Source organism: Furipterus horrens, unplaced genomic scaffold (assembly GCF_987537825.1).
Source record: "Furipterus horrens unplaced genomic scaffold, mFurHor1.1.pri manual_scaffold_5, whole genome shotgun sequence".
In the NCBI taxonomy this organism is placed as follows: Eukaryota; Metazoa; Chordata; class Mammalia; order Chiroptera; family Furipteridae; genus Furipterus; species Furipterus horrens.
This window is the reverse complement of record NW_028327175.1, coordinates 100,417,714-100,430,491: the sequence shown is the minus strand read 5'-3', so window position 1 is coordinate 100,430,491 and position 12,778 is coordinate 100,417,714.

Here is a 12,778-nt window from a genome sequence, read left to right as displayed (position 1 = left end):
TGTCACAGAAAGAGGCCAGCAAGATTGGGTGCAATCAGGGGAAGGCACACAAATACTAGATTCTCCCCTCAGAGTGAGGGAGAAGATAGGAGCATGTGAGCAGCATTGTAGCCTTTGGAGGGGCTGCCTGGGGAACTGCTATCTGCCCCAACTGACTGGAGCACTGATGGGAGCCAACACATTTGGAGGCTTGAAGGCCACTGAGAAAAGAAGTTGTGCAGAAATCCTTGCTGAGGCAATACCAGAGACCCTGCAGTATCACAGACAGACACTAGGAAGAATCAGGAAAATAATGGATGAACAAAATAAGAATATCAATAAAGATATAGGAATTATAAAAAACAAACAAACAGAAACTCAGGAATTGAAAAATACAATGACTAAATTTAAAAAATACACCAGCGGGGTTCAATGTCAGACTTAATAAAGAAGAATAAATAATGAGTAAATTCAAAGACAAGTCATTTGAAATTGAGTCAGAGAAATGAAAAGAAAAGAAATGAAAAAGGATGAGTAAAGCCAAAGAAACCTATGCAACACCATCAAGCAGACCAATAAACACATTGTAAGAGTCCAGTAGAAGAAAGAAAGGACAGAGAGCTTATTTAAAGAAAAAAGGCTAAAGATGTCCCAAATTTGATGGGGGGGGGGGGGGATGGACATTCAAATTCAAGAAGTTCAAAGAACTTCAACTAAGATGAATTCAAAGAAGCCCACACCAAGACACATAATCAAATTGTCAAAAGTCAAAAACAAAGAGAGACTTTTGAAAGCAGCAAGAGAAAAGTGACTTTTCATATACAAGGGAGCTCCTGCTAAGATTACCAGTAGATTTTTCAACAGAAAATATTATAGGCCAGAAAGAAATGAGTTCAAAGGGATGAAAGAAAAAACCACCACCTGAGAATACTACATTCAGCAAAACTGTATTACAAAAAACATAGGCAGCACAAAGACTTTCCTAGATAAAGGCCAAGGGAGTTCGTCATCACTAGACCTGCCTTACAATAAATGCTAAAGGCAGTCCTGAAAGTGGAAATTTAAAAATCTTAGAAAACATCATGAAAGCATATAAAAATACAAAGCTCAGTGGTAAAGATATATAGAAAAATACAGACTACTACAATGCTGCAATGTTGGTACATAAAGCACTTTTAAATTTAGTGTGGAATTTAAGAGACAAGAGCATAAAAGTAATTATAAAACCATGTTAAGGAATACAAAATATATAAAGATGTAATCTATGATATCAATAACAAAGTGGGGGGTGGTAGATGTAAAAGTGTATAGTTTGTGTATATGATTAAGTATCTACCAGTTAAAATAGATTGTTATAACCATAAGATGCTTTATATAAGGCCCATGGTAACTATGATACAAAGGAAATACCTAGAAGATAAACATAAGAAAAAGAAAAAGAAATCAAGTCATGTGAATACAAAAAAATAAAATAAAATAAATGAAACACAAAGTGAGGCAGTAGGAGAAGAAAAGAGGCACATAATAGAAACTTCTGGTCAAGATGGAGATGTAGGTACACATAGCTCGCCTCCTCACACAACCATAGCAAAAATTACAACTAAAATACAAAATAACATTATATCACCCAAAATCATCAGAAAATCAAGCTGTATGGCAGTCCAGCCAACAAGGAATTAAAGAAGCCACATTTATCCAGACAGGTGGGAGGCGGAGATGTGGACACATGGAACACAGAATGGGGAGTCCCACACCTATGTGTGGCAGGTAAAAATCAGGAGGGATACTTCAGGAGTGAGTGATCCAAGCCTCATATCAGACCAACCACCCCAGGGTTTCAGTGCCAGGAAGATAAGTCCCCATAACTTCTGACTGTATAAATCAGTGGAAGTTGGGGTGAAAGAAGAACATGCAGGATTCTCAAGCATTTCCTTTTAATGGGCCTGAAACAAACTTAGGGCTTCCACAGACTCACTCCCTCTGGGCTCCAGCATCGAGGCAGCAGCTGGAGGTACAATAGTGGCATCAGGGAAAAAAGTCAAGTATCTGGCATCAGGGTGAGTGCTAGGGACAGCTTCCTCCTGGGCAAAACTCCAGAGGCCAGATAGAGTCCCCTTTCTGAGCCCTTACCCATACAGAGCCACAGAGCAGAGACACCATATCTGAGACTCCATTAACCTGCTTCACATGGGTTGCCCTGCCCTGATGATTACCTAAGGCTCTTCCCCATCCAATTTACAGGTGCGCTTTCTAAAACAGGTCATGCTACTAAGACAGAAAATCAAAGTAGCTCTACCTAATATACAGAAACAAACACAGGGAGGCTGCCAAAATGAGAGGACAAAGAAATATGGCTTAAATGAAAGAACAGAAAAAACTCCAGAAAAAGAACTAAACAAAATGTAGATAAACAATCTATCAGATGCAGAGTTCAAAACACTGGTTATAGGGATGCTCAAGGAATTCATTGCATACTTCAATAACATAAAAAAGACCCTGGCAGAAATGAGGATTCGCTAAGTGAAATTAAAAAATGTATTACAGGGAATCAACAGTGAAGTAGATGAAGCCAAGAATCAAATCAATGATTTGGAACATAAGGAATAAAAAAAACATTCAATCAGAACAGCAAAAAGAAAAAAGAATCCAAAAAACAAGGCTACACAAAGGAGCCTCTGGGACAACTTCAAACATACCAACATTCAAATCATATGGGTGTCAGAAGGAGAAGAGAAAGAGCAAGAAATTGAATTCTTATTTGGAAAAATAATGAAGAAAAAATTCCCTGATTTGATGAAGAATATAGACATGCAAGCCCAGGAAGCACAAAGAATCCCAAACAAGATGAACCCAAAGAGGATCACACCAAGACACATCATAATTAAAATGCCAAAGGTTCAAGATAAAGAGAGAACCTTAAAATCTGCAAGAGAAAAGCAGATGGTTAGCTACAAAGGAACTCCCATAAGACTATCAGCTGATTTCTCAAAAGAAACTTTGCAGACTAGAAGGGACTAGCAAGAAGTATGCAAAGTGATGAAAAGCAAGGACCTACAACCTAGATTACTTTATCCAGCAAAGCTTTCATTTAGAATGGAAGGGCAGATAAAGTACTTCCCAGTTTTCCCTTTAGGTAAAACTAAAGGAGGTCATCATCACCAAGCCATTATTATATGAAATGTTAAAGGACTTATTAAAGAAAAAGAAGATTAAATCTATGAACATTAAAATAGCAATAAATTCACAACTAGCAACAATTAAATCTAAATAACAAACTAAACAAACAGAACAGAAACAGATTCATAGATATGGAGATCATTTGGAGGGTTATCAGTCAGGAGGAGTAATGGAGAGAATGAGGGAAAAGGTGCAGGGACTAAGAAGTACAAATTGGTAGGCACAGATAGACAGGAGAATGTTAAGAATAGTATAGGAAATGGAGAAGCCAAAGAATTTATATGTGTGACCCATGGGCATGAACTAAGAGGGAGGATTGCTGGAGAGAATAGGGGGTACCAGGTGGAGGGCAGCTAAGGGGGAAAATTGGGACAACTGTAATAGCATAATAAATAAAATATATATATAAAGAAAAGAAGCACAAAATAGCTACAGGACAGACAACAATGAACAAAATGGCAATAGTAAATCCTCCTCCATCAGTAATTACTTTGAATATTAATGGGTTAAATCACCCAATAAAAAAGACATAAGTCTCCAAAGAGAAGAAAAAATACATAGAATGAGAATACTTAGAACATGCTGTCATAACAAAAAGTGCAGGTATACATTATTGTCACCTATAGTCATGCTGTATATTAGATCCTCCAAACGGATTCATTTTATAACTGGAAGTCTGCTTTTTTTTTTTTACCAACCTCTGCTCATTTGTCCCACCTTCTACCTCCTAGTAATCACCATTCTATTCTCAGTTTGACATTTTGTGGGGGGGGGGGGTAAGGAGGGGGTCACAAATAAGTGATATCATACAGCTTTTATCTTTTCTGTCTCTCTTATTTCTCACAAAGAAGGGTGAGGGGGTTCATCACCGCTAATCTGCCTTACAAGAAATGCTGGAAGGAGTTCTTCAAGCTGAAGTGAAAGGATGTTTATTGGTAACATGAAAATATAAACCACAATAGTAAAGGTAAGCATATAGTCAAATTTAGATTACTTTAATAGTGTAATATGATAATGTGCTAACCACCCTGCCTGGATGACTTGGTTGGAGCATTGTCTCATACACCAAAAGGTAGGGTGCATGCAGGAAGCAGGTAATCGATGTCTCTCTCTCTCTCTCTATCTCTCCTCCCCTCTCTCTCCCCCTTCCTCTCTTAGGCGAGGATTAAAAATAGTAATAATAACAATAATACACTGCTGATAAAACTGCAACACTACTACCCCTGGACAGTGAAGTGTCCATCCCCCTTGCAGAGTGTACAAGTGTACCTTGTACAGTCCTGCTTCTTTGCATCAGCAGCTCCCAAGTCAAAGATGGTGTATGTGCATGAACTGGTAGAGCCTGGGTCATGTGGCTATTTTAGCTGAAAGGGAGGCTGAGGACAGAGTATGACAGTTTTGACTTCCATCATGGTGAGCTTGCCACTGACCAAGACTCACAAGATGGGGAGCCCCATGGACATAGAAAGAGGGTTCAGATGCTGGGTGGTCTTGAACAATGGCCAATGTCTACCATACCCATCTTTTCTCTCTCTTCCTCCTTGCCACCCCTGACCCCTTACATATTCCCTTCACCCAGCTCAATTCTCCTCCTGCTTTAGGATGGAGGTTAGAGGTTGTGTTCTGAAGAAAGCCTTCCCGGACCCATCATCCCCTCAGTCTAGGTCTGGCTCATTTCCTGTGTGTTTCCATATGTCAGGTTCCTATCATGTCAGCCCTACTAGATGCTGAGTCTTGAGAACAGAAGTCCCATCTCACCCTGCACAGGACCCAAGACTCAATAAACATTAGGGAAAAGAGAAAGGAAGGGAGGAAAGGGCCTCTCTGCCAGTCAAGGTCACCTTTCCTGAAAGAGAGTAGCACACACAGCACTGAGCAGCCTGCTGGGAGCAAAGGGGGACAGGACAAGGAGAAAACAAGGTGAATGGACAACCTTGCACCACCTGGGAAATGGTGTGTGGGGGTCTGATGGTCAGAAACCAACATAGAGCGAGAGGAAGCTTCTTCCCGAATAGGAAACCCTATAATCATTGTAAATATTCTAGAGCTGTCTAAAGAACATGATATATCCTCCACATAAATTATGAAACATATCACAGTTCTGTGTATATTTGCTCTACGTCAATGTGAAAACACCTCAATTTATTAAAAGATGAAATATTAAAACTTATCACTGGTGTATCCACTCTTCTCCTGCCACCTTCCACCCCCCGCCCCCCCCCGAAAAAAGAAAACAAAACCCCCACTCATTTGCCATTGAAGCTCAGGGCCTGTCCAAGCCAAACTGTGGCAACTCAGCCTCATGCCGGGGAGGGTGCAGACAGGGGCACTTCTCCAGAAGTTGCAGCAATGGGACCATTTCAGAGTTGAGTCATTCAGAAAATTCTCAAATGCTCCTAGAAGTGAGGCAGGGGGACCCGCTGGCCTCAAGGGCTAGGTAAGGAGCATCCCAGAGGCTCCAGGGCGGGGTCAGCCTCTCCTGGTGTTCTGACTGCCTCCAGTCTTGGGCCAAAGGCCACGACTCAATCTTTCTGCTCTTTCTAGTTCCAAGGCAGGAGGGGACAGCCTGCACGTGGCTTCTCTGCATCATCAATTCCCTGCTGCTCAGCACGCCAGGCCGTGGGCATGGGAAGCATTTGCGGAGGCTGTTTAACAGGAGGCAGTGCCGACCATGGCTTCTTTTGCCTAATGGTGGGGGAGCCCAGGCTTCCAGCAGACTGGTTCTCACCTGGACTTTGAAACCCACATTCAACTTAAATCCTTTTGATGGTTGGTTGAATAACAATGCATTCTCCTAAACCAGGCTAATGGGAAAGTAATCTTTCTCTTTCAAAGCTATTGCTCTGTGAAGTGCTTACCAAACAGGGTTTTTAAATAGCAAGAGAGCCAAACTCAATTTGGGAATTAATGAGTTTAAACCCAGCTGGAAATGTTCCTCTTCATTCCCTAGGTGGACACTGGGGTTGGAAATCCTCAACTAGCTCCAGTGGCTTGGGAGCGGAGGAGAAGCTGGGGGCGACCCAATGGTAGGTCTCAGCAGAGTCAGGTTCCATCAAGGCCACCTGACGGCCCTGCCTCGAAGATCTTCCTTCCTCAGCCCTAGGACTCTTCTCTGCAGCCACCTAAAGTCCCCAGACACGTGCTCAGTCACCTCGGGACCAATGGACCAAACCAAAGAGAGGACCTACGTGTGACATCTGAGTTTATAGAAAGCCCTTAGAGGCATTGCCTATAGAAAAACCACCCTTTGGCTCCCCCAGACCAGGGACCTCCATGGCTGTTGCCACCATGATTTTAACTCCAAGAGAGGTCCAGGCCTTCGGGCTCAGGTCCTTTCAACTGGAGGCTCCATGCGGCTATTGGGAGCTGAGGCTGCCCGTCCCCCTGAGGCTGGCAGCCCGGGCCACGCCAGGCTGATGTCTGTACCGGCCTGAGAAGGCCCCAGGCCAGGCCTGCGGTGAGAAGCTAGCTGCCCTGGCCAGAGGCAGGGAATGCAGCCCAGATGCTCCTCCCAGCACCCACACTCGGTTACCTTGCTGGACCCCAGACTTCCCAGCCACTCCGGGGTTTCCTCAGCTGGAGCTCAGGCACCTTCAAGCAGCTTCCCTGTCCCAGAAGCGTGGGAAGGGCTGACCGAAGAACCTCCCACTGACTGCCAGCCGGTCAGCACCTTCACTGCAGCCCGACGTTGGCTCCTTTCTCTCAATCTCATGGCTGCTTTCTGAGCTTCTCAGAGTTTGAATCCTCTGTTGATTCCTGCAGCCGAAGCCAGACCTCAGCAAGCCCTGAGCACGCTGCTGCGTCAGCTTCGGGGAAGAGCCAAGCATGGGTGCTGGGCTGAGCATGCCACGTCCATGTCCTCGGGGAGAGCAGAGATTTATCAGGCAGGAGAATGATTGAATTCTCCTGTGTCTTAAAACTGAGCCAAATCACCTCCAAATTAGGATGCTTTCAGGAGCTGGAGGGAAGAGGAAACTGAATATGTGCTTTTCTCAATTCTGAGATATTGATCGGGGACTAATGGAGGGAACTGGATAATTGGTTAATTGATTGGGTAATTTACAGTCTCAAACAATCACCAGGTTAAGGGTGCCCCCAGCTGGGAATGGCCTATTCGCCTGTTAGGTCTGCTGAGATATAAAAGGCTAGAAGCCCCAGTTCGGATACCATGCTGTGTCAAGACCCCCGTTAAGTTTGATGATTCTCCAGAAAAACATAGGGGACTCAGAAGAGCTGTTATACTCTTGGTTATAGTTTATTACAGCAAAAGGATACAGAATAATATCAACAAAAACAAAAAAAAGGCACACAGGGCAGAGTCCAGGAAGGAACCTGCTGTTGTCTTCTCCCAGTGGAGTCACGTGGACAGCGCATAACTGTCCCCGCACAATTGGGACAACACGTGTCAAGTGTTGCCAATCAGCAGTGCTCACTTGAGACTCAGTGTCCAAGGTTTTTCTGAGTATCATGAAGACATGATGCTCCCCCATAGCTGACTTTGGCTCTTCAGTCTCCAGCCCCCTCCCCCGAGAGGTCAAAGTTGTCCAGCATAGCCCAGGGCCCCAGGCAAACAAAAGCAGACATTCGCCAAATCCCACTGTTAGCGTGACCCAGCCAGTGTGGCGCAGGCAGGCAAAGACATTCTGATCAGACAGGATATTCCATTGACTCAGAGGGCTCTCCCAGGAGCTGGTCGAGGGCCTAAAGACCTGAGGAGGAGGGGCTTGAACAGCCTGGGCCTGCTGAGTGAGCCCATTCCTGCGCCTGTGCCGTGATGGCTCCGTACACCAGAAAGCTCAGGGGGAGGGATGATTTCTAATTAATTCAACCCTCTTTTTTTCACCTTTATTGGAAATCCTCTGTCAATTCTGTCTCCCTGTATAAATTAGTCAGTTGGCCATACTGATCATTCCTGCAAGCCTTGTCAGCCCTCAGGGCTATAATTAAAAACAAACAACAACAACAAAAAAAAAAACTTCAATATTACAGAGAGTTCCAAAATACCTTGCACCCAGATTCCCCAATTCTTCATATCTTAATTTGTTACAATTAAGGAACCAATACCAATACATTATTATTGACAAAAGTCCATGCTTTATTCAGATTTTCTTCATTTTTAATCTAATATCTTTTTCTGTCCCAGGGTAGCATCTAGGACGCCATATTACACTTCATCTCCTTAGGCTCCTGTTGGCGGTGAGTTTCTCAGACGTTCCTTGCTTCTGGTGATCTTGACAGTGCTGAAGAATACTGGTCAGTATTTTTCTAAATGTTCTTCAGTTGAAATTTGTCTCATATTTTTCTCATGATCAAACCAGTGTTATTAGTTTTTGGAAAGGCCACAGAGCTAAAGTGTGATTCTCATCGAATCATATCAAGTACATACTATCAACATGAATTGTCACTATTGATGTTCACCTTTATCACTCAGCTAAAGAAATGTTCGTCAAGTTTTCTCTGCTGTAGAGTCCCCCCCCACCACCACCAGTTTCTGTCTGTCCTCTGAAGGAAGTCACTATGCACAGGTCACACCTAAGGAGAGGAGATAAGCTCCACCCCCTTGAGGATGGGGCTTCAACTATATATAACTTACTTGGAATTCTTCTGTGTGGGAGATTTGACTTCGCTCCCCCATTTACTTTTTATTCAATCATTTATATCAGTCTAGACTCAAAGATATTTATTTTATACTTGGGTCATAATTCAATACTTTCTTTTTTCTCAAATTGCTTCAGCTCTGGCCTTTGGGGGCTCTATTATTATTATTATTATTATTTTAATCCTCACCCAAGTACATGTTTTATTGATTTTAGAGAGAGAGCAAGGGAGAGAGAGAAAGAGAGAAACATTGATGTGCGAGATGTTCCTATTGTTCTTATCACTTAGGGAATTACAAGGGTTTGAGGAGGTCTGGCCAGGAGCTGGGGATAAAGACCAAGACATGTGTTTCTTTTTATACCACGCCATCACTACACATTATTGGTGCTCATAGTTTGGAGAATCAATGCAACCTCCGCCCTCCCACCAGCTGGCTCTGAAGGATAGGCCAGAACCCCTCAACTGCAGAGTCTGAGGGTAGTTGCCTGAAGAAAGGCAGGGGGCTCTTCCAGGAATTTGATAGGGAAATCAATCTCATGAACCACAACCTTCAGTAAGGTTTAAATTCATGTTATGGGGTAAAAAGGGAATTGCAGAGTTTAAGTGACCTACTTAGGGTCCCCTAGTCAGTTTTGCTTCTCAGGAACCTGGGATTTCTGGGATTTCTAGTTTCTTCTCCACCACATCATGAAGTCGTTTCCTTAAGACAGAACATAACAAACCTCTTTCTAAACTGTTTCCTAACACATGAACTGTCCACATAACACAGCAGAGGCACGAATTTGGGGGTTCACAATGAAGCTGCCAGCAGAGAAGCTGCTTCTGACTAAACAAAGTACCAAAGGTGGGGGCGGGGGCTTAAACAGCAGACATCGACTCTCTCATGGGTCTGGAGGCTAGAAGCCCAAGAGCAAGGTGTCGGCAGGGCTGGTCTGTTCTGAGGCCCCCCTCCTTGCCTCAGCTGTCTTTTTGCTGGGTCCTCACCGGCCCATTCTCTGGGGATACATTTCCCATGTCTCTTCCTTTTCTTCTAAGGACACCAATCCCATTGGATCAGGGCCCCACCTTATGACCTCATTTAACCTTAATTACATCTTTAAAGACCCTAACCCTAAACATAGTCACATTGGGGGTTAGGGATTCAACCTATGAATTTTAAAACACATAATTCAGTCCATAACAGTGGCTGAAGTTACAAAGGCAGGGCTCCAACTCCGCTGGCCAAACCCCACCATGCCCCAGAGGCCCAGCCTCATGTCCCTCTGTCCTGGTGCCCTCACTAACCTAGCCTCCCTCCCCTACTCATGGTCACCCGCATCCCTCTCCTTCACAGCACTCAGCGTAATTATAATCATGTGTTTACGTGCATTCTGTTCATTTATTGTCTGCCTCTCAGATGAGATGACAAACTTCAGGGGTCGTGTCTGCTTTGTTCCCAGCTGTGTTCCCAACACCTGGCAAAGTGCCTAGTGCATAGTAGGTACTCAAGAAATATTTCTGAATTAATTAATCAGTGCTGACTTATTTGTCAAAAGAAGCGAGAGAGTCCATCTCGGCAACATTTTGGTTAGATGCAACTAAAAAACAATAACAGAATTTTTTTTTAATTGACAAAAGCACTTTTCCAATAACCTCAGCGGGTCCAGCATCCAGCCAGCCCATCTTCTATTTCCCACAAACACTTAAGTGATGGATAGTTCAAGAGAGAGGATGCTGAGTACAGAATCAATGATTCTATAATTTGATATTGAAGGCAAAGCATCAGAAGACAGACTCAGTTCAGGGTAAGGGTGGGAGTTACAGAATTACACAAAGGCATGAGGGGAACATCATTGAGGGGGAGTTGTTGAGGTGGGAGTCTGAGTGTGCTGTTAGGGACATGCTACTCCAAAGGCTGTCTGCCCTGCTGAACGAAGCCAGCCCCCTGTGCAGTCCTGGTGTGTCTATCTATACACCTAATGCCTATGTGGGATTAGGCTTGGTCAGCTGTGCACACACCTGGACCAAAGATGTCAGCTGATAAGCCTTTTTTTACCCTTGGGCTTCTGACTTTTACTGTGGCTCCTCCCTGACTGTGCTTCTTCAATATAATTCTTTCTTTTTTTTTTTAATGGAGAGAAATATCGATCAGTTGCCTCTCTCACGTGTCCCATCCGAGGATTGGGCCGCAACCCAGACATATGCCCTGACCGGGAATCAAATCAGTGACACTTCATTTTGAGGGACGATGCCCAACCAACTGAGCCATGCTGGTCAAGGCTCTTCAATATAACTCAATCAGAGTAATTGCTTTCCATAACAGTCAGCCAATCCCAACCTCAGCACATACACCATACCATTTTCACAACACAGAATAATACTTTTAGTTTCTTAGCACAAGCAATTCTTCATTATTGTTGGTATTCAAAGCGTTGTCTGAGAACCAGCACCATCAGCATCACTGGAGCATTTGTTAGGAATGCAGAGTCCCAGACCCCATCCCAGAGCTACAGAGTCAGAATTGGCATTTTAATAACATCTCCAAGAGGTTCAAGGGCACCTTAAAGTCTGAGAAGCAACAACCTAGATCTGCTTCACTGGAAAACTCCCCAAACATCACAGAATGACCAAATCGTGGGGTTCTCCCACCACCCTTCAGGAGTGGCCCAGGGCAGCAGATTTTATACCATATAATCCTCAGAAATGATATGTCTAGTGTCTCCCAAATTTGTCTTATCATAAAAGAATTCTGGGAGTTTTTTTACAAAAAAAAAAAAAATCTAGATGTCATCTAAATCTCTCATTTTAGAGCTGAAAAAGTTTAACCCAAGCATGCTGCATGCTTTGGAATGACACAGTAAGTCATGTTGCCCAAAATAGTTCTATCTCTGCCCAAAATGACTTTATGTTTTTAATTTGTGTTTCCTCACTTCCTACCAGTATTCTCACATCTCCAGGCCAGTTTGGGGTTTTGAAAGGTGAAAACACAGTTAATAAAGAGCAAGTGCAATTGTGTGACGTGAACAGCTTTGTTTCAGAGCACGTGGACATGAGAAATCCCTGGAGTCAGAGACGGTAGCGATCAGCTCCCATGGTCCCCCGGCCGAGGGTTTCTGGGTATCCAGAGAGCTGGAGAGATTAGAGAGAGGACGCAAAGCCAGCAGTTCCAGCCCAGACAGGAGCCCGAGGCTGTTGACTGCTAGTCACGTAAAACAGATTTTCTTCCTGAATTCCCAAGACTGGGGGTCTTTATCCTCCACATAGAATCCGAATGGAGACCCCGAGGAGCCTGCCATGGCACAGAAGGTTTGGTGGCTTCCCCAGCAGTTGGGAGCACCAGTCATTTGGTCTTGCACGGAATCATTTCACACTCCTTTGCCAAGTTCAGCAAATCAATCAGCGTCTTCCAGGACTACTGTTGGGTGTAAAGTAGTAATTTGGTTTTTTCTCAGAAACCCCCTGGAGGATGCTGGTGAACTCCAGAGGGCATAATGGTTGAGGTACCCTTAAAGGAATGTTGGCAGATGTCCCCCAATATTGTCCAAGGAAACGAGGTCTGAGAGGCTGAAACCATGATACCCTGTCTGGTCCAGTGCCCGCTGGAGGGAGTTAAAACATCCCTTTGAGGGCAGCTCTAAGGTGGTGGTGAAGATCATGCAGCAGCCTGCTGTGCCACCAATGGGTGAACTCGGGAAAGTCACTGCAGTGCTCTGGGCCTGTTTTCTCATCTATAAGATGGGAGCTAAAAATACTACAAGGCTCAGAGGGTTGTCTGAGGATTAAAGTAATGAACATTAAGTGCCCAAAATAATGCCAAGCCTGTAGAAGACCTCAATCAATTATTCTTGTTTTACCAAGAACTTTATTTGCTAGATCTTAAGCCCTGGAGACAGGGGGGCTTGTAGCCCCAGAGCCTGGCAGGGTGACCACACATGACAGGGCCTTGATGAATGAGTAAATGAGTGAGGGAAGCTCTCCTCAAACCAGGGACCGGGGCCCAGAGGTTACTGTGGTTGGGATTGTCCCAACAGTTGACCATCTTCTA